This window comes from Micropterus salmoides, unplaced genomic scaffold, assembly GCF_014851395.1.
Source record: "Micropterus salmoides isolate LMB-PRFRI ecotype aquatic unplaced genomic scaffold, ASM1485139v1 Ms_hic_scaffold_9, whole genome shotgun sequence".
NCBI lineage: Eukaryota > Metazoa > Chordata > Actinopteri > Centrarchiformes > Centrarchidae > Micropterus > Micropterus salmoides.
Genome location: NW_024044681.1, coordinates 32,783,971 through 32,793,006, shown reverse-complemented (window position 1 = coordinate 32,793,006; position 9,036 = coordinate 32,783,971). Strand labels below are relative to the sequence as shown.

Genomic DNA, 9,036 nt, shown 5'->3' with positions numbered 1-9,036 from the left:
ATTACCCTCAGTAGCTTCTAAATGTCACACCTTTCAAAAGAGGAAAAGTAGTCCTTAATGGTTCCTCAGGGGTCATCTTTCAGTGTCAAAAAATTAAATTACATCCCACGATTTGAAGGTGATTTGGTGCTCGTTGAAAACAGTGACTTTTTTATTATGCACATCTCTTTTCACTTCATCTTTCTTAGACACACACCCACAGTGCAGAGCCTCTCCATGTCTTTCCCTCTCATCCTCTTGTACTCGTGTAGGCTGTTGATCCCTCTCTGGTACATGCCAATAGCTGCTTGTTTCAGAGAGGATGGGGGTTGGTCCTGTCCTCAAAGCAGACTCCCTCAGTCCCATATAAATACACTCACAGATGTCTTGCTTCAAGCCGTGCCTGCCTCTCTCTCTCTCTCTCTCACACACACACACACTCCTGCTGGAATCGGACAATTACTGGCATTAATTCTAGCAGCAAGAAAGAGGTGCAAGGGGAAACGGTGGGAACTAAACAGGGGCGGTAAAGTGGAATGAGACAAGAGACAGAGTGACAGAGAAAGGAAGAGCGAGGGGAGGAGAGTAGAATAGAGGGAGGGAGGGTTTAGTGTGTCTGAGCATTGGAGCACAGCGTGAGCTTTGGAGCGCCTTCCTGACATGTACACCTGTAAGCCCTACTGCTTCATTCAGGGATGCAGGATTCATGTATGAATGGCAGTGACGCCTTTGATGGCAGCAAATAGTCTATCTTAATGAGATCATTTAAGCTCAGAGGCAGAGGCAGCGGAGGAGAAGGCGGCATGCAAAGAAGTGGATGTGGAGCTGCTCCGGTCTACAATTAAGGTCTGAACCTTTTCTCTCCTTTGATCTGTCAGCCTTTTGAAATCTGCAGTACGGACAGACAGGACATGCTTTATGACTGTTTATGGATGTTTTTTCCCCCCATCATAGTGCATTGTTAAACAAGACAAGCGACAGCAGAGATGAGTTTGTCAAAATCTCTGTGGTGTCTTATCTGGCTGAATTACAGAGAACTTTCATGTTGAGTCAAGTCATTTACAGAACTGTTGAGATTAATGGGATTAGAATGCAGATTTGTTAATGATCTTTGTCTATTTCTTAGTTCCTTTGTTGTTTCACACCTAGTGACACACAGCATGAAGGCTCATTGAATCAGTGAAATACTGTCACTGCAGTAACATTAGACATCTGGTTGAAAAGATTGATACCTTAGTGTCATCTGTGCTTTAGTCACTGTAAAACTTTAGTTTGCTGAGCCTGTAATTTTTGACTCTGCTCAGCACGACGGAAATGTAGATCTTTTAATTAGACTTTGGATGATCTCTAAGATGTCATTTTGGCACGTTGCTGCCAAACTCTCTGGAGGGAACTGCAGATTATCCAACACTTCTCAAAATACTGACACTAATGAAGATGCAGTTGAATGATAATGATAAAATATGTTCACTCCTTAGCATTACTTATTGCCACAAAAAGTCTATCTTTGTACAAAAGCTTGTGATGTAGAAAGAATGGAAGAGACTATACCTGTGCTGTTCTGCGGGAAATGTGTCTTGTCGCAACATTAAAATCAACAGCACACTGAAAACAATAAGAACACAAAAATACACTTATCCCAAATCATCAGCAGTACACCAACATATGTACAAACTTTGATACGACTTAATTAGATCTCCCAACATAGGGATATTCCAGTGATGCTGCTTCAGCCCCACACAAACTCAGTGTGTGATTGATAAGCGTTCACAAATGAGTTGCAAACCAATTGCTACCAAGAATACTACAGAAATACCAGCTTTACAAAATCTGGCCAGACTGACATATTAAAAATTTTGAATTTTGTAACTGCCTAGAAAATCAACACAGAACAATTCCATAGTTTTGCTCTTCAGTCCCAAAACGCCCAAACTGTCTATCTGGCCGAGTATGAGCTGTTACCATCAGGCAGAAGGTTCAGGGTGCCATCTCTCCGAAACCAACCGGGCCCGCAGGTCATTTGTGCCTATTAGTATTGGATTTCTTAACAAAAAAATGAGATAATAAAACAGAGCTGAATCTTGGGGTGTCGGGGAGCTGCACTTTAGTATAATTTACATAGCACTCAGATGTTTGTGTTGGCAAAGCAGTTGTCTGGTTGTTGGTCTGTTGATGTTGTTTGTCTGACGTTTGCTGTAAGACACAAAATTAATTTCTGCAAGGACTAAAAAACATCTATCTATCTATCTATCTATCTATCTATCTATCTATCTATCTATCTATCTATCTATCTATCTATCTATCTATCTATCTATCTATCTATCTATCTATCTATCTATCTATCTATCTATCTGTCTATCTGTCTATCTATCTATCTACGATAGATTGTAACAGAAGTACCAGTACTCAAAGCTGATTGAAGTGTGGCATGCTGTGCAGAAAAAATGAACCCGTGCTGCAGTCACCTCAGTGTTGCACCATCAGTGGATCGTTACCATACTGCCTTAAATGAAATGTTTTTAAAGTCTAAAGATTTAACTTTTACGTTTGTTCTTCACTTACTGGTATGTTCATAAACAAATTGCTTACAAATGGTTCTTTTTGAAATAGTTTGATCTGGTGTTAAGATCTTCTTGGAAATTCATCAGAGGGTTATTTCAGTTGAAATCTTTGCCAACAATTTTGATTCTGCATCAGTTCCTTTATCAAATGCATCTCAGCAGAGTTCAGAGTAAAACTCAGAAGCATATATTATGCTTTGAAATAGCTCTGCAGTCTTGCTGGGGTATTTTAAATCTGCATACTCTTGGTTTACATTACAAAAAGTGCCTTTGAGTCAGATTGTTTGAGGTTGTTTTGCCCACTTGAAAGCTGGTTCAGATCAGAGGCAAATTCTCACTTCAAGTGGAGAGAATGCTGCATGAGCAGATCAATACAGGTCCTCGCAAAACCCAGCGCTATCATCCTACGAAGCAGGATGCTGACTCCTCTGATGTTCCCACTGAACTGTATAATCTTGCATGCCAGCTGTACAATAGAAGATGTGGAGACTGTTGTAACAGACAACTGTTGGAAGGATTGCCATGAAATTTGGAGGATCAGGATGAATTGTAATAACTTTGTTGATGCTTTAACTTATTATCTAGCACCAGCATCCAGTCAAAATGTAAATTTGTGAAATGCTTGCAAAACTAATGACATTCCCATCTGTGCTTTGTGCTTAGTGCTAGTATGTTAGCATACTAATATTAGAACTTAGCATTTAGACTCTTGACAGGTGTCTAAATTGAAAACAATTCCATTCAAAGAGTTGGGTTTCAGTAACAGATTCATTGGTTTGAAGGCTTATCAGACAGAACCATCTTGTGTGCTCGCACTTGGTGGTCTGGCAAAGGTTTCGCAGTGGTCAACTCTTTTGCCAGACAATCCTGTTTGGGGTTTTTTGCCAAAGCCCCCCTGTTATGTCGTCGGATCAGTCGCATTAAAACGAATGAGAGGGCTGGGTTTTGCATGTACACCAGATTGAAAGTCTGAGCTTTGTTCTTCAGTTGAGGCCTCTGAAAGAGATTAATATATTTTTCCTAAAATGTATTTGCAACATGTATCTGTCCCACTATCAGTTAGAAGCAGACAGCTTGCAAGCATAACTGATAACGTGTAACATAAATCAGTCTAAACAAATAGAAACAAATGTGTCCAGCCTGGCTGTGACTCAGCCTTACCAAATGCCAAGGAGATACAGATACAGTACGTCCCGGCAGATTCTTATTGAGGTTCACACTCTTCTTAAAGTGAGACTGAATCTCTGCCTGAATGTGAGAGAATGTTGTGTCTACAGCAAACAACATGAGTGAGCAGTACGATTTTAAACACACTTTGAGGCAGGAGCTTACACTATCACTTCACTGCACCAAGAGCACACAGCAGGTGCAGACAAAGAACCGGCTCATCTTCAAATAGAAAACTTGAAAGCAGGTGTTCACTTATGCCAGGAAGAGTCCTGGGACAACAATAGCAGGCACTAAAGCTGTGTGATCTTAATGTAAAAATACACCCTTTTTATCAGCTTAATGATGAACAAAATGCAATATGTCAATCTAATTTGCACAAATTACATTGTAGTGTCTGTTTACATGTGGCGATCTCCGCAGGAAGTGTTCAGTTGGTAAGTTGTTATCTGTAATGTTTAATACACAGATCACTAATACACATCTGTATGGTGCAGTATCGTAAAACACAATATCTGGCACATTTTCTATTGAGAAATGTCGACTGGCTTATCATGGCTTGTGTAGTCACATGTCCTAGTTAATGATGTCAATTACTGAAACATAAGTGGTATCACACATGACTTATTGGTACATTTGAATTAACTTTGCATCAGTTTATTCAAACACAACGCAGAATCCCACACAACGTCTTTGCTGTAGACCTCACTCTGATAAAGAATGAACGTTTCATTAACTTTATCGTCTCTAATGGGAAATTGATTTGCAGTGTGGGCACAAAAAGATACATATAAAAAAGCAAATACACACATATCAACAGGTGCATCAGAGGCAGTACACAAATGACACCCATACTGCTGGGAACATCACAAAATGGAGCAAAAAAGGAATGGGGAAGAGTGTAAAGTTACAGATTTTATACAGTTTTAATAGTGACTTCCACAGCAAACAGACGTATGTGAGTGCTTTTATCCCACCAGATTGGTAAACATTCCCTTAACAGTTTTTCTGGATAATGAAATACCAAATTCCAAAATAGAACAAATGTCCCCTCAGGCTGAGTTGTAGAAACTGGTGATCTCCTGACGTTTCATCAGGCACCATCATCAAGCCAAAATTTCCATTTGTAATTTATGAGCAAATACTTTCAAAATGAGTGACATTCCCATCAGTCTCAGCTGTAGCCTACTTTGTACTTAGCGCTAATTAGCAAGCGTTAGCATGCCAACATGTGAAACTAATGCTGTGTCTCAATTTGCATTCTTCCGTACCTAAATTTGCTATTTTATAAATGCGTTCACACCAACAGCAAAATGCAGTACACTGTTAGTACCTGCATGGTGTGCTCATAACGATCGATAAGTTGAGTAAGGAATTCTGGGAACTTCTCAGCCACAGCGGTCGCCATCTTGGTTACGTAGCAGATGGGAGGGAAGCTGCAGCGGTTGCGATAGCGGTTTTTGCTACATGAAAAAATAAAAAATTTATCATTTTTTTTTTTTTTTTTTTTTATGTAGTAGCTTCCTAAAAAGGTTGCAATTGCAACAATTACAGATTGTCATAGCTTAGATGGAATGATTCAGTACTATTAACTTTTAGTTCTGGGGTGGTCAATACGCCACCATTGTCCCAGTATGCCTCAGTCCATCCATAACACACACATCCACACCCACATCATCTTGGAAGTCAATCTGTTTAAGATGAATGAACAAACGGCAGGTGCACGACTGATACAGTAGAGTTAATGTAAAGCGTCACATAACTCAGTCAAGGCCAAAAACGTAAGCAACACATTGATCATTGACTTCCTCTCTTTCTCTGACAGTATCTTCAAATTGAGCTTCAAATTGTAGAAGAGAGAAAGAGACCGAGCAGCAGTGTGTGTTCCTTCAAGTAAATGAGACATTCTGATAATGATTGGACTGCTTACAACTTACTGCACTACTTTTCAAGTTTCTCCCTCCTGAGACAAACATTCTCAGCAACTGACAAACTAGTAAACATGTTAATGTGGGTTTGTTTTGTATGTGTGTGTTTTTGTAATCAGAATGGGTGGAGTGCAGTATAATACGGTTGTATATTATGGAAGTTGCTCTGCCTGTGTGTGTATTATAACTGAGTCAATGCCAAGCGTTCACTTTATTCCTGATTGTGGTTGCTGATTGTGATTGTTGTGAATGTATTTTTACTTGTGCTGAAAGATAAAATTGCTTCTGTGGTGGTATTCACTACTTACACTCACTAAAATGTGATTGAATGCTAAATTATTCAAATTTTAAGAGGAGGACATTAATATAGCCTATAGTTTAATTTTCCCCATTTTTCCTCATTGAAGTCTGCAGTTAAAGGTTCCATGTGTAATATTTATGAGGATCTATTGACAGAAATGTAATATAATATACAGAACTATGTTTTTTGTGTGTAAAGACCTTCCATGAATGAACCGTTATGTTTTTATTACCTTAGAGTGAGCCATTTGGAGAAAGGTGGACAAATAGAGGAGCACTTGTATTATTTAGCACAAAATCCAACAGAACATGTCGACCAAACATATAATTTGTAATATGGTTATAACATTCTGCTTGTTGTCCATGTGGTTTTCTTATATTCCCCACCAACTGCATTGATCTTTTTGTGAATATTACCACATTTATTTATTATTATTTATTAAATGCAGATGCAAGAAAATTCTGAGGTCACTTCAAGGCAAAATAAGAAGCTGCTTTATTAACTGTGACAACTCACAAAGAATTGTTGTATCTCGCTTTGATCATGAGAATGATTGGATTAGGCTAATTACATGCCCAGCAGAATATTACACTTGTACTCAGCATGTGTACGCTGTGATTTATGATGGAACTGATTGTCATTTGCCACTGGCTGTTGATCTGAATTAGAAGAATGCGGCAATTTTACATGGTCATATAAGCATCTTAACATTACTTTGAATTATATTCTTATTTAGTGAATTGATATTGTGATAAGACATGCATTTTGATGTACGCTGATTGCCACAAGGGAAACAAGCACATAATTATTTACTCCATCAACAAATGCATTATGCAGAATAGCAAGAAAATGGGAATATTAACTGAGGGAACAGCTTGATCCAATTATTCTCGAACTCCAAGGACAGTAATTAGATTATACCGTGCCCATAACCAAAGCCAGTGAATGATAAAGGGGGCAGACAGTACTCATGGTGATTTTGGGGGTATAGTGGTTAATTTTCTGATTCTGAAAGGTTATTAAAGTTTGAAATAGGTTTGATATAAAGTTCACCATTTTTAAATTGATTGAATTAGTCTCTGATGCAGCAGCAGAAAATGTTTTGTGTCGTCACTGATACAGTATTATATAGGGAAAAACCACAAAGAGTAAATTTAACATTGAAGTAATTTTGACAATGAAAGTGGATTTTATTATTGTTAGATGGGACTATTCATGCATGAAGAGAGTGCGGGCAGTTCTGAGTGACACGCTTTTTACTCTTCGCCTGCTTATTTCAAATGTCAATGAGCGGAATTTGATTTAGTCTCAGGATTTGACTGGCCAACACAGCAAGGCTGTGCAGTTTCTTTCTGTTAGCTAAGTAGATCTTTCCAAAATAAACGCCAATATAAATGCACCTTTCATTCAAATTATTGTATAGATGTTTTATTAAGACTGTACTTCAAGGCCGGCCCATTACGCAAGGATGAGTGAATATAATAGGTAAAAGTGTTACACATTCTGTTGGTTTCTATCTCTCCTCTTCAGGTCTGTGGTGTAATATGCAAAACTGCATGGGATGTGGACCATGAGAAACGGCATTTAAATAATTTGTATGCTTGCACTTGAACTTGAACTTAACTTGAACTTGAACCTGAAAACGGTCCTGTTTGTGTTAGAATATACACTGTAAGAAACCTACTGTGAAATTCACAGTAAATAACTGGCAGCAATTGACAAGCAACTTACTGTGAAACAAATCACAGTAAATTACTGTGGATTTCACAGGCGTTTTTTACAGTGTATTCATGCATTAGGATTCTATTACGACTATACTATTGGTATTCAATTATTTGACTGCCAGTAAAATGAATACAGTGTGGCATTTTCATGCACTCTTCAGTAATTGAGCATGTAGGGCTTTATTGGTTCAAATATTCTTGCCAAATTAGTTTTTAGTATTTAGTTTTTACCATCTTTTGGCTTGCTGTATGTATCAGTGTCTAGCTAATATTGTTAGTAGTACATTCCTTGATGAGGAGGAGTAGTAAGCATGATAACAGTGACATGATTCCTTTTCAATAAAAAAAAATGCAGCCAAGAGCTACAGAGCTTGTAATCTCTGTTAATTAATGTGCTTGCAAGGAAACAGATACTACTGCTCTGCTTTTCCTGGGCTGTTGATTTAACAGAATTGTGTTTAAGTGAGACTATGAAACTTTTGCAAAACACTGGAGAGTATAAAGCTTAACACCAAACTACTGTTGAGCATTTAGCGAAAATGCTAAGTTATTGTAACAAGAGCTGAATCATAGTCAAATTGACTATATTACCACCAAGTTTGCTAACATTGATAAGCCATTAGATACTGGTCAAACTCAAGCAGGAAGCTAAGGTCTGAGACGCAAAGTCCCTTAAACCTGCATTCTATCGAACAATCTTCTGTTTGCAAAATGAGGTCCAGTTCAATTAGAAATAATGGTAAAATGACCCTACTTCTCAGCTGATTTATTACCTCAGTAAACACTTTCCTGATGAGTTTATGGTCTCAGTCGCTAGTTTCAAGTGTTCTTCAACACAACACGATGTTCATTTAGTAACTATGGCGACCCTATGGGCCAAACTCGAGTCTTCAAAACAGCAGTCTACAAACCAACAGGTGACGTCACTGACTATGTCCACTTGTTATGTAAAGTTTATGGTCCAGACCAAGTACGGCTGTAGTAGTGTGTGTGTGTCTGTGTGTGTGTGTGTGTGTGTGCTTGTGTGTGTGTGTGCTTGTGTGTGTGTGTGTGTGTGTGTGTGTGTGTGTGTGTGTGTGTGTGTGTGGAATAGAGCAACAGCATATTTTTATTGCTTATGAAAAGTTTTCATATGTCAGAGAAAGAAGAAAAGTTATTTTTTCTCTCAAAATTGACATAGTCTCACTTTAAGTTATTGTTTTCACCAATGTTCTAAAAAAAATTACTGCTGGCAGATCAAAAGACATCCAGCACATTTTTTCTCATTCTCACACTTTTGAGCAATAAAATACTATATGTATAATTAGATTATATATATATATATATATATAAGACCCCAGTTGCAAATGCAAACTATGCAATAAGTGGGAATGTGT

At 38.1% G+C, this 9,036-nt stretch overlaps 1 protein-coding gene across 3 annotated transcripts in view; it reads left to right on the top strand.

The window, feature by feature from the left end:
- The first annotated feature begins 398 nt into the window (after positions 1-398).
- The window catches only part of LOC119895935 (galactosylgalactosylxylosylprotein 3-beta-glucuronosyltransferase 1), a 37,800-nt gene continuing 29,162 nt past the window's right edge, over positions 399-9,036 (top strand). For all 3 annotated transcript variants that reach the window (XM_038709357.1, XM_038709355.1, XM_038709356.1), the window contains exon 1: positions 399-825. The gene's annotated coding sequence lies outside the window, so the exon portion shown is untranslated. The remainder of the gene's footprint in view (positions 826-9,036) is intronic.